Source organism: Bufo gargarizans, chromosome 2 (assembly GCF_014858855.1).
Source record: "Bufo gargarizans isolate SCDJY-AF-19 chromosome 2, ASM1485885v1, whole genome shotgun sequence".
NCBI lineage: Eukaryota > Metazoa > Chordata > Amphibia > Anura > Bufonidae > Bufo > Bufo gargarizans.
In genome coordinates this window covers 296,300,649-296,320,630 of record NC_058081.1, presented here as the reverse complement: position 1 = coordinate 296,320,630, position 19,982 = coordinate 296,300,649, and positions in this window count along the sequence as shown.

Below are 19,982 nucleotides of genomic sequence, written 5' to 3'. Positions count from 1 at the left end.
GAATCTGGCTTCATGTCAGCAGAGAATCAGTCTGCATGTCATAGCAGAGAATGAGGCTTCACGTCAGCCACCACTGCAACAGTCCATTGGCATATATTTAGGCCCAGCACACACACAGGCAGAGGAGAGAGGTCCCGTAACAGAGAATCTGGCTTCATGTCAGCAGAGAATCAGTCTGCATGTCATAGCAGAGAATGAGGCTTCACGTCAGCCACCACTGCAACAGTCCATTGGCATATATTTAGGCCCAGCACACACACAGGCAGAGGAGAGAGGTCCCGTAACAGAGAATCTGGCTTCATGTCAGCAGAGAATCAGTCTGCATGTCATAGCAGAGAATCAGGCTTCACGTCAGCCACCACTGCAACAGTCCATTGTCATAAATTAAGGCCCAGCACCCAGGCAGAGGAGAGAGGTCCCGTAACAGACAATCTGGCTTCATGTCAGCAGAGAATTAGTCTGCATGTCATAGCAGAGAATCAGGCTTCATGTCAGCCACCACTGCAACAGTCCATTGGCATATATTAAGGCCTAGCACACAGGCAGAGGAGAGGTTCATTCAACTTTGGGTAGCATCGCAATATAATGGTAAAATGAAAATAAAAATAGGATTGAATGAGGAAGTGCCCTGGAGTCCAATAATATATGGTTATGGGGAGGTAGTTAATGTCTAATCTGGACAAGGGACGGACAGGTCCTGTGGGATCCATGCCTGGTTCATTTTTATGAACGTCAGCTTGTCCACATTGGCTGTAGACAGGCGGCTGCGTTTGTCTGTAATGACGCCCCCTGCCGTGCTGAATACACGTTCAGACAAAACGCTGGCTGCCGGGCAGGCCAGCACCTCCAAGGCATAAAAGGCTAGCTCTGGCCACGTGGACAATTTAGAGACCCAGAAGTTGAATGGGGCCGAACCATCAGTCAGTACGTGGAGGGGTGTGCACACGTACTGTTCCACCATGTTAGTGAAATGTTGCCTCCTGCTAACACGTTGCGTATCAGGTGGTGGTGCAGTTAGCTGTGGCGTGTTGACAAAAGTTTTCCACATCTCTGCCATGCTAACCCTGCCCTCAGAGGAGCTGGCCGTGACACAGCTGCCTTGGCGACCTCTTGCTCCTCCTCTGCCTTGGCCTTGGGCTTCCACTTGTTCCCCTGTGACATTTGGGAATGCTCTCAGTAGCGCGTCTACCAACGTGCGCTTGTACTCGCGCATCTTCCTATCACGCTCCAGTGCAGGAAGTAAGGTGGGCACATTGTCTTTGTAGCGTGGATCCAGCAGGGTGGCAACCCAGTAGTCCGCACAGGTTAAAATGTGGGCAACTCTGCTGTCGTTGCGCAGGCACTGCAGCATGTAGTCGCTCATGTGTGCCAGGCTGCCCAGGGGTAAGGACAAGCTGTCCTCTGTGGGAGGCGTATCGTCATCGTCCTGCCTTTCCCCCCAGCCACGCACCAGTGATGGACCCGAGCTGCGTTGGGTGCCACCCCGCTGTGACCATGCTTCATCCTCATCCTCCTCCACCTCCTCCTCATCCTCGTCCTCCTCGTCCTCCAGTAGTGGGCCCTGGCTGGCCACATTTGTACCTGGCCTCTGCTGTTGCAAAAAACCTCCCTCTGAGTCACTTCGAAGAGACTGGCCTGAAAGTGCTAAAAATGACCCCTCTTCCTCATCCTCCTCCTCCTCCTCCTGGGCCACCTCCTGTTCCATCATCGCCCTAAGTGTTTTCTCAAGGAGACATAGAAGTGGTATTGTAACGCTGATAACGGTGTCATCGCCACTGGCCATGTTGGTGGAGTACTCGAAACAGCGCAACAGGGCACACAGGTCTCGCATGGAGGCCCAGTCATTGGTGGTGAAGTGGTGCTGTTCTGTAGTGCGACTGACCCGTGCGTGCTGCAGCTGAAACTCCACTATGGCCTGCTGCTGCTCGCACAGTCTGTCCAGCATGTGCAAGGTGGAGTTCCACCTGGTGGGCACGTCGCATATGAGGCGGTGAGCGGGAAGGCCGAAGTTACGCTGTAGCGCAGACAGGCGAGCAGCGGCAGGATGTGAACGCCGGAAGCGCGAACAGACGGCCCGCACTTTATGCAGCAGCTCTGACATGTCGGGGTAGTTGTGAATGAACTTCTGCACCACCAAATTCAGCACATGCGCCAAGCAAGGGATGTGCGTTAAATTGGCTAGTCCCAGAGCTGCAACGAGATTTCGCCCATTATCACACACCACCAGGCCGGGCTTGAGGCTCACCGGCAGCAACCACTCGTCGGTCTGTTGTTCAATACCCCGCCACAACTCCTGTGCGGTGTGGGGCCTGTCCCCCAAACATATGAGTTTCAGAATGGCCTGCTGACGTTTACCCCGGGCTGTGCTGAAGTTGGTGGTGAAGGTGTGTGGCTGACTGGATGAGCAGGTGGAAGAAGAGGAGGAGGAAGCCGAGAAGGAGGAGGTGGCAACAGGAGGCAAAGAATGTTGCCCTGCGATCCTTGGCGGCGGCAGGACGTGCGCCAAACAGCTCTCCGCCTGGGGCCCAGCTGCCACTACATTTACCCAGTGTGCAGTTAGGGAGATATAGCGTCCCTGGCCGTGCTTACTGGTCCACGTATCTGTGGTTAGGTGGACCTTGCTACAGATGGCGTTGCGCAGTGCACACTTGATTTTATCGGATACTTGGTTGTGCAGGGAAGGCACGGCTCTCTTGGAGAAGTAGTGCCGGCTGGGAACAACATACTGTGGGACAGCAAGCGACATGAGCTGTTTGAAGCTGTCTGTGTCCACCAGCCTAAATGACAGCATTTCATAGGCCAGTAGTTTAGAAATGCTGGCATTCAGGGCCAGGGATCGAGGGTGGCTAGGTGGGAATTTACGCTTTCTATCAAATGTTTGTGAGATGGAGAGCTGAACGCTGGCGTGTGACATGGTTGAGACGCTTGGTGACGGAGGTGGTGGTGGTGGTGTTGGTGGTACATCCCCTGTTTGCTGGGCGGCAGGTGCCAACGTTCCTCCAGAGGCGGAGGAAGAGGCCGAGGCGGCAGCAGCAGAATAGGCCGAGGCGGCAGCAGCAGAAGAGGTAGCAGGGGGAGCCTGAGTGACTTCCTTGGTTTTAAGGTGTTTACTCCACTGCAGTTCATGCTTTGCATGCAGGTGCCTGGTCATGCAGGTTGTGCTCAGGTTCAGAACGTTAATGCCTCGCTTCAGGCTCTGATGGCACAGCGTGCAAACCACTCGGGTCTTGTCGTCAGCACATTGTTTGAAGAAGTGCCATGCCAGGGAACTCCTTGAAGCTGCCTTTGGGGTGCTCGGTCCCAGATGGCGGCGGTCAGTAGCAGGCGGAGTCTCTTGGCGGCGGGTGTTCTGCTTTTGCCCACTGCTCCCTCTTTTGCTACGCTGTTGGCTCGGTCTCACCACTGCCTCTTCCTCCGAACTGTGAAAGTCAGTGGCACGACCTTCATTCCATGTGGGGTCTAGGACCTCATCGTCCCCTGCATCGTCTTCCACCCAGTCTTGATCCCTGACCTCCTGTTCAGTCTGCACACTGCAGAAAGACGCAGCAGTTGGCACCTGTGTTTCGTCATCATCAGAGACATGCTGAGGTGGTATTCCCATGTCCTCATCATCAGGAAACATAAGTGGTTGTGCGTCAGTGCATTCTATGTCTTTCACCGCTGGGGAAGGGCTAGGTGGATGCCCTTGGGAAACCCTGCCAGCGGAGTCTTCAAACAGCATAAGAGACTGCTGCATAACTTGAGGCTGAGACAGTTTCCCTGGTATGCATGGGGGTGATGTGACAGACTGATGGGGTTGGTTTTCAGGCGCCATCTGTGCGCTTTCTGCAGAAGACTGGGTGGGAGATAATGTGAACGTGCTGGATCCACTGTCGGCCACCCAATTGACTAATGCCTGTACCTGCTCAGGCCTTACCATCCTTAGAACGGCATTGGGCCCCACCATATATCGCTGTAAATTCTGGCGGCTACTGGGACCTGAGGTAGTTGGTACACTAGGACGTGTGGATGTGGCAGAACGGCCACGTCCTCTCCCAGCACCAGAGGGTCCACTAACACCACCACGACCATGTCCACGTCCGCGTCCCTTACTAGATGTTTTTCTCATTGTTATGGTTCACCACAACAACAAATATATTATTTGGCCCAATGTATTGTATTCAAATTCAGCGGGATATAAATTTGAGGCCTAGTATTTAGGCGCTGGGTGACCGGTATGGATTTAGTGACAGAATTAGACTTGGAAATGCACAGAAGCGTGTGTGTGAAGTTATTCTGAATGACCCAATGTGCACCTTGAATATTATATACCCTTTTTGGGATAGATTTCAAATAGCTCTGATATAGCAGGAACCACTAAATTATGAAATTGCTAAATTGGGAATTGTACTTCAACCCAGAACAAAAAATGTGCTTTGACGGGCACTAAATAACTTTCCCAGCTACAACAGTACAGCGGTAACGAGAGATTTAGAGGGATTTAAATTTGAGGCCTAGTATTTAGGCGCTGGGTGACAGGTATGGGTTTAGTGACAGAATTAGACTTGGAAATACACAGTAGCGGGTGTGTGTGAAGTTATTCTGAATGACCCAATGTGCACCTTCAATATTATATACCCTTTTTGGGATAGATTTCAAATAGCTCTGATATAGCAGGAACCACTAAATTATGAAATTGCTAAATTGGGAATTGTACTTCAACCCAGAACAAAAAATGTGCTTTGACGGACACTAAATATCTTGCCCAGCAACAACAGTACAGCGGTAACGAGAGATTTAGAGGGATTTAAATTTGAGGCCTAGTATTTAGGCGCTGGGTCACCGGTATGGATTTAGTGACAGAATTAGACTTGGAAATGCACAGAAGCGTGTGTGTGAAGTTATTCTGAATGACCCTATGTGCACCTTCAATATTATATACCCTTTTAGGGATAGATTTCAAATAGCTCTGATATAGCAGAAACCACTAAATTATGAAATTGCTAAATTGGGAATTGTACTTCAACCCAGAACAAAAAATGTGCTTTGACGGACACTAAATATCTTGCCCAGCAACAACAGTACAGCGGTGGGTAACGAGAGATTTAGAGGGATTTAAATTTGAGGCCTAGTATTTAGGCGCTGGGTCACCGGTATGGATTTAGTGACAGAATTAGACTTGGAAATGCACAGAAGCGTGTGTGTGAAGTTATTCTGAATGACCCTATGTGCACCTTCAATATTATATACCCTTTTAGGGATAGATTTCAAATAGCTCTGATATAGCAGAAACCACTAAATTATGAAATTGCTAAATTGGGAATTGTACTTCAACCCAGAACAAAAAATGTGCTTTGACGGACACTAAATATCTTGCCCAGCAACAACAGTACAGTGGTGGGTAACGAGAGATTTAGAGGGATTTAAATTTGAGGCCTAGTATTTAGGCGCTGGGTCACCGGTATGGATTTAGTGACAGAATTAGACTTGGAAATGCACAGAAGCGTGTGTGTGAAGTTATTCTGAATGACCCTATGTGCACCTTCAATATTATATACCCTTTTAGGGATAGATTTCAAATAGCTCTGATATAGCAGAAACCACTAAATTATGAAATTGCTAAATTGGGAATTGTACTTCAACCCAGAACAAAAAATGTGCTTTGACGGACACTAAATATCTTGCCCAGCAACAACAGTACAGCGGTGGGTAACGAGAGATTTAGAGGGATTTAAATTTGAGGCCTAGTATTTAGGCGCTGGGTGACAGGTATGGGTTTAGTGACAGAATTAGACTTGGAAATACACAGTAGCGGGTGTGTGTGAAGTTATTCTGAATGACCCAATGTGCACCTTCAATATTATATACCCTTTTTGGGATAGATTTCAAATAGCTCTGATATAGCAGGAACCACTAAATTATGAAATTGCTAAATTGGGAATTGTATTTCAACCCAGAACAAGAAATGTGCTTGAACGGACACTAAATAACTCGCCCAGCTACAGCACTAGGGACAGATTTAGCTGGATATAAATTTGAGGCCTAGTATTTAGGCGCTGGGTGACCGGTATGGATTTAGTGACAGAATTAGACTGGGATATGGCCAAAAAATGAACAGACTATTGCTGGTTAAATGCACTTGGTGTGACAGCTTCACCCTGATGTAGGCTTTAGCCAGAAAACAACCACACCATTGAGGGTTAAATGCACTTGGTGACAGGCGCAGCTTGCCCCTGATTTTGTATATGGCCAAAAAATGAACAGACTATTGCTGGTTAAATGCACTTGGTGTGACAGCTTCACCCTGATGTAGGCTTTAGCCAAAAAACAACCACACCATTGAGGGTTAAATGCACTTGGTGACAGGCGCAGCTTGCCCCTGATTTTGTATATGGCCAAAAAATGAACAGACTATTGCTGGTTAAATGCACTTGGTGTGACAGCTTCACCCTGATGTAGGCTTTAGCCAAAAAACAACCACACCATTGAGGGTTAAATGCACTTGGTGACAGGCGCAGCTTGCCCCTGATTTTGTATATGGCCAAAAAATGAACAGACTATTGCTGGTTAAATGCACTTGGTGTGACAGCTTCACCCTGATGTAGGCTTTAGCCAAAAAACAACCACACCATTGAGGGTTAAATGCACTTGGTCGCAGCTTGTGCTGGCGCACCACAAGACACAAAATGGCCGCCGATCACCCCAGAAAAATGAGACTGACAAACGGTCTGTGCAGCCTAAAAACAGTGAGCAATTGAGGATCAGCAGCTCAATGATCCACAGCTGCAGATCGATCAGTTAATCAAGTCCTTTGGAGGAGTTAATCTGCCTAATCTCGCCCTACTGTCGCAGCCGCAACCTCTCCCTACGCTAATCAGAGCAGAGTGACGGGCGGCGCTATGTGACTCCAGCTTAAATAGAGGCTGGGTCACATGGTGCTCTGGCCAATCACAGCCATGCCAATAGTAGGCATGGCTGTGATGGCCTCTTGGGGCAAGTAGTATGACGCTTGTTGATTGGCTGCTTTGCAGCCTTTCAAAAAGCGCCAAGAAAGCGTCACAAAAGCGCGAAGAAAGCGACGAACACCGAACCCGAACCCGGACTTTTACGAAAATGTCCGGGTTCGGGTCCGTGTCACGGACACCCCAAAATTCGGTACGAACCCGAACTATACAGTTCGAGTTCGCTCATCCCTATATGAGAGCCATAGTTTTTTTTATATTTTGAGCGATTGTCTTAGGTAGAGTATCATTTTTGCGGGATGAGATGGCGGTTTGATTGGCAGTTTGTCATTATTTTGGGGTGCGTATGACTGCTTGATCACTTGCTATTATACTTTTTGTGATGTAGAGTGACAAAATGGCTTTTTGATACCATTTTTATTTGATTATGTTTTGAATATGTATACTTTTTTATTTATTTAAGTTTTATACACCAATATCATTTTTGAAACAACAAAAAAAAATCATGTTTTAGTGCGTCCATAGTCTGAGAGCCAAAGTTTATTTTAATTTTTTGGGTGATTATCTTAGATAGGGTATCATTTTTTCAGATGACAGTTTGATTGGTACAATATTGGGGTGCATATAACTTTTATCGCTTGCTATTACACTTTTTGTGATGTAAGGTGACAAAATGGCTTTTTAACACCGTTCTCTTTTTTTTTTTTACGGTGTGCACCTGAGGGGTTAAATAATGTGATATTTTTGTAGAGAAGGTTTTTATGGATGCGGCGATACCTAATATGTATAAAACTTTTATTTATTCAAGTTTTGTACACTAATATCATTTTTGAAACAAACAAAAAAATGTTTTAGTGTCTCCATAGTCTGAGAGCCATAGTTTTTTAAACTTTTCTGGGCGATTGTCTTAGGAAGGGTATCATTTTTGCAAGATGAGATGACAGTTTGTTTGGCACAATTCTGGGGTGCATATGACTTTGTGATCGCTTGCTATTACACTTTTTGTAATGTAATGGCTTTTTTAACACATTTTTAATTTTTTTTATGGTGTTCATCTGAGGGGTTAGGTCATGTTTTTTTTATAGAGCAGGTTGTTACGGACACGGCGATACCTAATATGTATACTTTTTTATTTTATTTTTACATTTAACACAATAAAAGCATTTTTGAAACAAAAAAAATCTAATTTTTGTGTCTATAGTAGGAGAGCCATAGTTTTTTTGTCTTTTATGGGTGATTGTCCTATGTAGGTGCTTATTTTTTGTGGGATCAGGTGACGGTTAGATTGGTTCTATTTTTGGGGGCATACGCCTTTCTGATCGCTTGGTGTTGCACTTTTAGTAAAGTAAGGTGACAAAAATTGCTATTTTTTACCCAGTTTTTATTTTATTTTTTATGGTGTCTATTGGATGGAGTGGATCATGTGATATATTTATTGAGCTAGTCGTTACAGATGCAGCGATACCTAATATGTGTGTTTTTTCTATTTTTTTCTATCTTTTATTATAAAATCAGGGGAAAGTTTTTTTTTTTTTTGTTTTTTTTACTTGAAACTTTATTTTTTTTATTGAAAACACAATTTTTTTATTTTTTTCAAACTTAATTTTTGTCCCACTCTGGGACTTCAACTTTTGGGGGTCTTATCCCCTCTGCAATGCATTATTTACAAGACATCTGTATTGTAATGCTTTGCCTGTTAGTGTATTACTATGCGCTCCTTCACCCCCCGCAAACCACTTCTATGTTGCGGTCAGCTCTGACAGCGGCATAGAAGGGGTTAATCCACCGGCATCGCTGTAAACAGCGATGTCGGCGGATAAAGCAGGAACCCAGCTACCAGGGACTGCCGGTGTTAACATTCATTTAGCCACACAGTTGAAATTTTAAATAAATTGGGACTTGTTCAATTAGATAAAACAAGCATATAGGTGATCAACACCCATACACAGGCCAGCAAACAAAAGTATTTGTGAGGGATAACGATTTGAGGCCCAAATACATTTCCCTTTATTTCTCTGTTCACAAACATGTTTCAAATCATTTTTTATTGGGGTTATTGATTAGATTCAAACTAGCAGTACATATACGGTACCTGATAACTAGTGTTGAGCTAATCAAAGCATCTGAAGTGAAATTCAATCATTTTTTTTTTTTCTAAAATGGTGGCTGCACATGTTGCAAAGTGAAAGTAAAAAGAATGGAAACACGGGATCACCCATAATACCATGCAGCCAGCATATCTGCAGATAGCCATCCCCTGTGATGTCACAACCCTATGAAAGTGCACAGCTCATAAAGTGCAATCTTTACCATTTCACTGTGAGCTCTGCATAAGGAGAGAAGTGACAAGTGCTCATGTTCTAAGGGACAGTGTTGCAGAAAAATATTTAACAAAGAATATTGGATAGGGAGAGTGTATGTACAGTGCACAGAGAATGTAGGGAGAGCATAGGGAAACAGTATGGACACGGCAGGTTGAGTGTAATCGCCACATGCATCTTGTTCAACTGCTGCTACATTCATAGTTAATCAATTATTTAATACATAGACTTACTGTGCCTCAGTATTGAAGGGAGGTCTAATATATTACCTTGTGCATCTTGTTCAACTGCTGCGACATTCATAGTTAATCTGTTATTTTACACATAGACTTACTGTGCATCAGACTCAGTATTAAAGGTTGATCTAATTTATAGTCACATGAATCTTTTTCAACTGCTGCAACATTCAAAGTTAATCTGTTATTTTACACATAGACTCATTGTACATTAGACTCAGTATTAAAGGATGGTCTAATACATGGATGTCAAACTCATGGCTCTCCAGATGTTGCAAAACTACAACTCCCAGCATTCCCTGATAGCTGCAGTATGCCCAGGCATGATGGGAGTTGTAGTTTTGCAACAGCTGGAGGGCCACGAGTTTGACATCCCTGGTCTAATATATTGCTGCATGCATCTTGTTCAACTGCTGCCACATTCTTAGTTAAGCCATTACATTATTGATTCAGTTACTCTACAATATGTCCAACAGACAGTTGCCTGGGCCCTTCAAAGGATCGGGCAGTGGCAAAAATGCTGTTGTAGCTGACTTAGATAGCAGCAGAAGAAGGGGTGGTGATGATAACAGCTGCAGCAACAGGCCAAGGCTGCCACTGTCATCCAGCGGTTGTGTTTTGACCAAGAAACTCACTTTGTTAGCATGGTCCAGGAACTGCCCCTGTGTCCTCACCTGTCCTGAACCAGCATATTGCTTCTGCTGCTCTTTCTGCTAGCCAAGTAATGTATGCCACTGGATCTGCTCCGCTTTTCAGTGAGGATGAGCTTTGTGAAGATAGGCAGCAGTTACAGGCCAGCACAGACCTGAAGGAGAGGTCCCTGGGGTGTAACTAACGATGATGACATTCGGGTGAGAGCACATGTCTGTGAGGAATAGTGAATTGAGGCCTAAATACATTTTCCTTTATTTCTCTGTTCACAAACATATTTCCAATTGTAGAGGAAAGTGTATTAAATATTCCCCAGATTTAATTCCCTATCAACTCTTATCAACTCTTCATCCCACTGGTTGATACAGGCCCATGTTTCCAGAAACACTGGTATTAATAGTCTGGAGGCCATGGCTTGCATAGTTAGGGTTTATAGCAGCTGATCGGTATCTAGTCCCCTTTTGTGCCGACGCCAAACAAGCTGTTGGTGACATGCTAGACCTAATTTTATAGCATGGGATATCCACACCTCTGCCCCATGGCCAAACACCTTCCCCCTAATTATCATAGATAAAGAGTCCAGCATTTGGGACTAGGAGGGGAGAGCTCATCACCACAAAGAGAAGAAGGACTTCACATCTAGAAGAGTGGAAATTTGTTGAGACGAGCAGCCCGTCCATAAACAGAATAAGTACCCCTGGGACCCATATTTCCCCTGCATTATTCCCTATACCACCCTTTCCCTGCCATATTACCCCCTGATACCCCTGCACTGCCATATCCCACTGACCCCTGCATTTCCACTGACCCCTGTATTATACCTGTCCTGATTTAACCTCTGCATTGCTCCCCTGTTTTGTATTTAACCCTTTTTAGGGATAGTTTAGCGTTAGGTGGGAGGGCGCTGTTACCATAGTGTGTATGTGTGCATTTAGCTTTGGGGTGAATAATAATGGGCATTATATATTAGTATAATAGTGTTGTTATTGTGTGTTGTAATGTATATATAAATATATATATATACAGTCAGGTCTATAAATATTGGGATATCTACACAATTCTAACATTTTTGACTCTATACACCACCATAATGGATTTAAAATGAAACAAACAAGATGTGCTTTAACTGCAGACTGTGTCAGCTTTAATTTGAGGGTATTTATAACTCAGGTGAATGGTGTAGGAATTACAACAGTTTGCATATGTGCCTCCCACTTGTTAAGTGACCAAAAGTAATGGGACAGAATAATAATCATAAATAAAACTTTCACTTTTTAATACTTGGTTGCAAATCCTTTGCAGTCGATTACAGTATGAAGTCTGGAACGCATAGACATCACCAGACACTGGGTTTCATCCCTGGTGATGCTCTGCCAGGCTTCTACTGCAACTGTCTTCAGTTCATGCTTGTTCTTGGGGCATTTTCCCTTCAGTTTTGTCTTCAGCAAGTGAAATGCATGCTCAATCGGATTCAAGTCAGGTGATGGACTTGGCCATTGCCTAACATTCCACTTCTTTCCCTTAAACTCTTTGGTTGCTTTTGCAGTATGCTTTGGGTCATTGTCCATCTGCATTGTGAAGAGCCGTCCAATGAGTTCTGAAGCATTTGTCTTAATATGAGCAGATAATATTGTCCGAAACACTTCAGAATTCATCCTGCTGCTTTTGTCAGCAGTCACATCATCAATAAATGCAAGGGAACCAGTTCCTTTGGCAGCCATACATGCTCACGCCATGACACTACCACCACCATGCTTCACTGATGAGGCGGTATGCTTAGGATCATGAGAAGTTCCTTTCCTTCTCCATACTCTTCTCTTCCAATTACTCTGGTACAAGTTGATCTTAGTCTCATCTGTCCATAAGATGTTGTTCCAGAACTGTGAAGGCTTTTTTAGATGTCGATGGCAAACTCTAATTTGGCCTTCCTGTTTTTGAGGCTGACCAATGATTTACATCTTGTGGTGAACCGTCTGTATTCAGTCTGGTAAAGTCTTCTCTTGATTGTTGATTTTGACACACATACACCTACCTCCTGGAGAGTGTTCTTGAACTGGCCAACTGTTGTGAAGGGTGTTTTCTTCACCGAGGAAAGAACTCTTTGGTCATCCACCACAGTTGTTTTCTGTGGTCTTCCGAGTCTTTTAGCATTGCTGAGCTCACTGGTGCGTTCCTTTCTTTTTAAGAATGTTCCAAATAGTTGTTTTGGCCATGCCTAATGTTTTTGCTATCTCTGATGGGTTTGTTTTGTTTTTTCAGCCTAATGATGGCTTGCTTCACTGATAGTGACAGCTCTTTGGATCTCATCTTGAGAGTTGACAGCAACAGATTCCAAATGCAAATAGCACACTTGAAATGAACTCTGGACCTTTTATCTGCTCATTGTAATTTGGATAATGAGGGAATAACACACACCTGGCCATGGAACAGCTGAGAAGTCAATGAACAGCTGAGAAGCCAATTGCCCCATCACTTTTGGTCCTGAAACAAGTGGGAGGCACATATGCAAACTGTTCCTACACCGTTCACCTGATTTGGATGCAAATACCCTCAAATTAAAGCTGACAGTCTGCAGTTAAAGGACATCTTGTTTGTTTCATTTTAAATCCATTATGGTGGTATATAGAGCTATATATACAGTGGATCTAAAAAGAACACTCACCCCTGTTAAAATGTCAGGTTTCTGTGATGTAAAAAACAAAAAAATTAGACAAGATAAATCATTTCAGAACTTTTCCACCTTAAATGTGACCTGTAAACTGTACAACTCAATTGAAAAACAAACTGAAATCTTTTAGGTAGAGGGAAGAAAAAATATAAAAATGCAATAATATGGTTGCATAAGTGTGCACACCCTTAAACTAATACTTTGTTGAAGCACCTTTTGATTTTATTACAGCACTCAGTCTTTTTGGGTATGAGTCTATCAGCATGGCACATTTTGACGTGGCAAGATTTGCCCACTCTTCTTTTCAAAAACACTCCAAATCTGTCAGATTGCGAGGGCATCTCCTGTGCACAGCCCTCTTCAGATCACCCCACAGATTTTCAATTGGATTCAGGTCTGGGCTCTGGCTGGGCCATTTCAAAACTTTAATCTTCTTCTGGTGAAGCCGTTCCTTTGTTGATTTTGGATGTATACTTTGGGTCATTGTCATGCTGAAAGAGGAAGTTCCTCTTCATGTTCAGTTTTCTAACAGAAGCCTTAAAGGGGTATTCCCATCTTGCTTTTTCAATCTTACCAGCAGTAGATGTCCTTTTAACTTCCTGGTTTGGCTCAGGCAGTTGAGTGAAGGCCGGCCACGCCTCCTCATGACTCACCCTGAGAGATCAGTCCTTGCGTGCTCGTTCATGTGGACGAGTCATCAGTCTGTCAGCCTGCAGAGTATGTAAAACCCATCCCCCTGCTGGGGAATCACTCAGTGACCACTGACCAATGCTAGTGAACTAATGTAGTAACTTGTGGCTGTCCTGCATTCTAATACACTTTTACACATAAAACCTGTGTTACAAACCCATTCTGTGCAGCAAAAACAATAAATCACTACAACCCAAATGCACGTTAGCTAGTAGCCATATGATCTATGCTAGATATAGATAGATATATTCACTGACTTATTACCCAGCTTTCCCGGTCTCAGATATTATTATAGAATTATTACCCAGCTTTCCCGGTCTCAGATATTATTACAGACTTATTACCCAGCTTTCCCGGGGGGTGCATCTGTGGATGGCACTTATGGGGGGGCATCTGTGAATGGTACTTATGGGGTGGAGGGCCAATGTGGATGGCACTTATGGGGTGGGGGGCATCTGTAGATGGCACTTATGGGGGGCCCATTTGTGGATGGCTCTTATGGGGGGAAGCATCTGTGGATGGCACTTATGGGGGGGCATCTGTGGATGGCACTTATGGGGTGGGGGGGCATCTGTGGATGGCACTTATGGGGTGGGGGGCATCTGTGGTTTGCCACCTGGACTCCTTCTGGGCACCAGAGAGCACGGCGTCCTCGGTTGCTATGACGCCGTGCGCTCCCTCCTGCTGCCGGAAAACAGTAATACACTGCTATGATCTATAAGAGTGTATCACTGTATTCCGGCGGCAGGAGGGAGCGCACGGCGTCATCGGTTGCTATGACGCCGTGCGCTCCCTCCTGCTGCCGGAAAACAGTAATACACTGCTATGATCTATAAGAGTGTATCACTGTATTCCAGCGGCAGGAGGGAGCGCACGGCGTCATAGCAACCGAGGACGCCGTGTGCTCCGGCGCCCAGAAGGAGTCGGCCCGGGACTAATAGGGGAGCATCTGCAGGATCTCTTTGGGCATGCGCGGCCTCAGCCAGTGTGCGCGTTCTTGAGCGGCCGGCTGGGGATAAAGTAGGACATTGTGCGCAGGCGCGGCCCATACAAGCCCCGCAAGTATGTGGCCTTATCCATGGGATACCAGCATAAACACAGGAGAGTGAAAGGAGCATTTTTATGCCGAATGGTATGGTTTTTTTTAATTACATGTATAATAAGAAATGTTCAGTGGGGGGCAATGATTTAATGTAACCTATTTAATGAAGTAGGAATACCCCTTTAAGGTTTTGTGCCAATATTGACTGGTATTTGGAACTGTTTATAATTCCCTCTAGCTTTACTGAGGAACAACATTCTTTTATTTTTTTTTGTTTTCTTCCCTCCACCTAAAAGATTTCAGTTTGTTTTTTAATTGAGTGGTATAGTTTATAGGTCACATTAAAGGTGTAAATAGTTTTGAAATGATTTATCTTTGTCTCTTTTTTTACATTACAGAAACCTAACATTTTAACAGGGATGTATAGACTTTTTATATCCACTGTGTATATATATATATATATATATATATATATATATATATATATATACACAGTTGCAAGAAAAAGTATGTGAACCCTTTGGAATGATATTAATTTCTGCACAAATTGGTCATAAAATGTGATCTGATCTTTATCTAAGTCACTACAATAGACAATCACAGTCTGCTTAAACTAATAACACACAAGTAGAGTTGAGCGAACACCTGGATGTTCGGGTTCGAGAAGTTCGGCCGAACTTCCCAGAAATGTTCGGGTTCAGGATCCGAACCCGATCCGAACTTCGTCCCGAACCCGAACCCGAACCCCATTGAAGTCAATGGGGACCCGAACTTTTCGGTACTAAAAAGGCTGTAAAACAGCCCAGGAAAGGGCTAGAGGGCTGCAAAAGGCAGCAACATGTAGGTAAATCCACTGCAAACAAATGTGGATAGGGAAATGAATTAAAATAAAAATTAAATAAATAAAAATTAACCAAAATCAATTGGAGACAGGTCCCATAGCAGAGAATCTGGCTTCACGTCACCCACCACTGGAACAGTCCATTCTCAGATATTTAGGCCCCGGCACCCAGGCAGAGGAGAGAGGTCCCGTAACAGAGAATCTGGCTTCATGTCAGCAGAGAATCAGTCTGCATGTCATAGCAGAGAATCAGGCTTCATGTCAGCCACCACTGCAACAGTCCATTGTCATAAATTTAGGCCAAGCACCCAGGCAGAGGAGAGAGGTCCCGTAACAGACAATCTGGCTTCATGTCAGCAGAGAATCAGTCTTCATATCATAGCAGAGAATCAGGCTTCACGTCACCCACCACTGTAAGAGTCCATTTTCATAAATTTAGGCCCAGCACCCAGGCAGAGGAGAGAGGTCCCGTAACAGAGTATCTGGCTTCATGTCAGCAGAGAATTAGTCTGCATGTCATAGCAGAGAATCAGGCTTCACGTCACCCACCACTGTAACAGTCCATTTTCATAAATTTAGGCCCAGCACCCAGGCAGAGGAGAGAGGTACCGTAACAGACAATCAGGCTTCACGTCAGCCACCAGTGCAACAGTCCATTGGCATATATTTAGGCCCAGCACCCAGGCAGAGGAGAGAGGTCCCGTAACAGAGAATCTGGCTTCATGTCAGCAGAGAATTAGTCTGCATGTCATAGCAGAGAATCAGGCTTCACGTCACCCAACATTGGAACAGTCCATTGGCATATATTTAGGCCCCGGCACCCAGACAGAGGAGAGGTTCATTCAAATTTGGGTAGCCTCGCAATATATTGGTAAAATGAAAATAAAAATAGGATTGAATGAGGAAGTGCCCTGGAGTACAATAATATATGGTTATGGGGAGGTAGTTAATGTCTAATCTGGACAAGGGACGGACAGATCCTGTGGGATCCATGCCTGGTTCATTTTTATGAACGTCAGCTTTTCCACATTGGCTGTAGACAGGCGGCTGCGTTTGTCTGTAATGACACCCCCTGCCGTGCTGAATACACGTTCAGACAAAACGCTGGCCGCCGGGCAGGCCAGCACCTCCAAGGCATAAAAGGCTAGCTCTGGCCACGTGGACAATTTAGAGACCCAGTAGTTGAATGGGGCCGAACCATCAGTCAGTACGTGGAGGGGTGTGCACACGTACTGTTCCACCATGTTAGTGAAATGTTGCCTCCTGCTAACACGTTGCGTATCAGGTGGTGGTGCAGTTAGCTGTGGCGTGTTGACAAAACTTTTCCACATCTCTGCCATGCTAACCCTGCCCTCAGAGGAGCTGGCCGTGACACAGCTGCCTTGGCGACCTCTTGCTCCTCCTCTGCCTTGGCCTTGGGCTTCCACTTGTTCCCCTGTGACATTTGGGAATTCTCTCAGTAGTGCGTCTACCAACGTGCGCTTGTACTCGCGCATCTTCCCATCACGCTCCAGTGCAGGAAGTAAGGTGGGCACATTGTCTTTGTAGCGTGGATCCAGCAGGGTGGCAACCCAGTAGTCCGCACACGTTAAAATGTGGGCAACTCTGCTGTCATTGCGCAGGCACTGCAGCATGTAGTCGCTCATGTGTGCCAGGCTGCCCAGGGGTAAGGACAAGCTGTCCTCTGTGGGAGGCATATCGTCATCGTCCTGCCTTTCCCCCCAGCCACGCACCAGTGATGGACCCGAGCTGCGTTGGGTGCCACCCCGCTGTGACCATGCTTCATCCTCATCCTCCTCCACCTCCTCCTCATCCTCGTCCTCCTCGTCCTCCAGTAGTGGGCCCTGGCTGGCCACATTTGTACCTGGCCTCTGCTGTTGCCAAAAACCTCCCTCTGAGTCACTTCGAAGAGACTGGCCTAAAAGTGCTAAAAATGACCCCTCTTCCTCCTCCTCCTCCTCCTCCTGGGCCACCTCCTCTTCCATCATCGCCCTAAGTGTTTTCTCAAGGAGACATAGAAGTGGTATTGTAACGCTGATAACGGCGTCATGGCCACTGGCCATGTTGGTGGAGTACTCGAAACAGCGCAACAGGGCACACAGGTCTCGCATGGAGGCCCAGTCATTGGTGGTGAAGTGGTGCTGTTCTGTAGTGCGACTGACCCGTGCGTGCTGCAGCTGAAACTCCACTATGGCCTGCTGCTGCTCGCACAGTCTGTCCAGCATGTGCAAGGTGGAGTTCCACCTGGTGGGCACGTCGCATATGAGGCGGTGAGCGGGAAGGCCGAAGTTACGCTGTAGCGCAGACAGGCGAGCAGCAGCAGGATGTGAACGCCGGAGTCTTCAAACAGCATAAGAGACTGCTGCATAACTTGAGGCTCAGACAGTTTCCCTGGTATGCATGGGGGTGATGTGACAGACTGATGGGGTTGGTTTTCAGGCGCCATCTGTGCGCTTTCTGCAGAAGACTGGGTGGGAGATAATGTGAACGTGCTGGATCCACTGTCGGCCACCCAATTGACTAATGCCTGTACCTGCTCAGGCCTTACCATCCTTAGAACGGCATTGGGCCCCACCATATATCGCTGTAAATTCTGGCGGCTACTGGGATCTGAGGTAGTTGGTACACTAGGACGTGTGGATGTGGCAGAACGGCCACGTCCTCTCCCAGCACCAGAGGGTCCACTAACACCACCACGACCATGTCCACGTCCGCGTCCCTTACTAGATGTTTTCCTCATTGTTATCGTTCACCACAACAACAAAAATATTATTTGGCCCAATGTATTGTATTCAAATTCAGCTGAATATAAATTTGAGGCCTAGTATTTAGGCGCTGGGTGACCGGTATAGATTTACTGACAGAATTAGACTTGGAAATGCACAGTAGCGTGTGTGTGAAGTTATTCTGAATGACCCTATGTGCACCTTGAATATTATATACCCTTTTAGGGATAGATTTCAAATAGCTTGATACAGCAGAAACCACTAAATTATGAAATTGCTAAATTGGGAATTGTATTTCAACCCAGAACAAAAAATGTGCTACTGAGGGTTAAATGCACTTGGTGACAGGCGCAGCTTGCCCCTGATGTAGTATATGGCCAAAAAATGAACAGACTATTGCTGGTTAAATGCAGTTAGTGACAGCTTGACCAACCACACTACTGAGGGTTAAATGCACTTGGTGACGGGCGCAGCTTGCCCCTGATGTAGTATATGGCCAAAAAATGAACAGACTATTGCTGGTTAAATGCACTTGGTTTGACAGCTTGACCAACCACACTACTGAGGGTTAAATGCACTTGGTGACGGGCGCAGCTTGCCCCTGATGTAGTATATGGCCAAAAAATAAACAGACTATTGCTGGTTAAATGCACTTGGTGTGACAGCTTCACCCTGATGTAGGCTTTAGCCAAAAAACAACCACACCATTGAGGGTTAAATGCACTTGGTGACGGGCGCAGCTTGCCCCTGATGTAGTATATGGCCAAAAAATGAACAGACTATTGCTGGTTAAATGCACTTGGTGTGACAGCTTGACCAACCACACTACTGAGGGTTAAATGCACTTGGTGACGGGCGCAGCTTGCCCCTGATGTAGTATATGGCCAAAAAATAAACAGACTATTGCTGGTTAAATGCACTTGGTGTGACAGCTTCACCCTGATGTAGGCTTTAGCCAAAAAACAACCACACCATTGAGGGTTAAATGCACTTTGTGACAGGCGCAGCTTGCCCCTGATGTAGTATATGGCCAAAAAATAAACAGACTATTGCTGGTTAAATGCACTTGGTGTGACAGCTTCACCCTGATGTAGGCTTTAGCCAAAAAACAACCACACCATTGAGGGTTAAATGCACTTGGTCGCAGCTTGTGCTGGCGCACCACAAGACACAAAATGGCCGCCGATCACCCCAGAAAAAAGTGACTGACAATCAATGATCCACAGCTGCAGATCGATCAATTAATCAAGTCCTTTGGAGGAGTTAATTTGCCTAATCTCGCCCTACTGTCGCAGCCGCAACCTCTCCCTATGCTGATCAGAGCAGAGTGACGGGCGGCGCTATGTGACTCCAGCTTAAATAGAGGCTGGGTCACATGGTGCTCTGGCCAATCACAGTCATGCCAATAGTAGGCATGGCTGTGACGGCCTCTTGGGGCAAGTAGTATGATGCTTGTTGATTGGCTGCTTTGCAGCCTTTCAAAAAGCGCCAAGAAAGCGTCACAAAAGCGCCAAGAAAGCGACGAACACCGAACCCGAACTCGGACTTTTACGAAAATGTCCGGGTTCGGGTCCGTGTCACAGACACCCCAAAATTCGGTACGAACCCGAACTATACAGTTCGAGTTCGCTCATCCCTACACACAAGTAATTAAATGTTACCATGTTTTTATTGAACACACCATGTAAGCATTCACAGTGCAGGTGGAAAAAGTATGTTAACCCCTAGACTAATGACATCTCCAAGAGCTAATTAGAGTGAGGTGTCAGCCAACTGGAGTCCAATCAATGAGATGAGAATGGAGGTGTTGGTTACAGCTGCCCTGCCCTATAAAAAACCCACACCAGTTCTGGGTTTGCTTTTCAC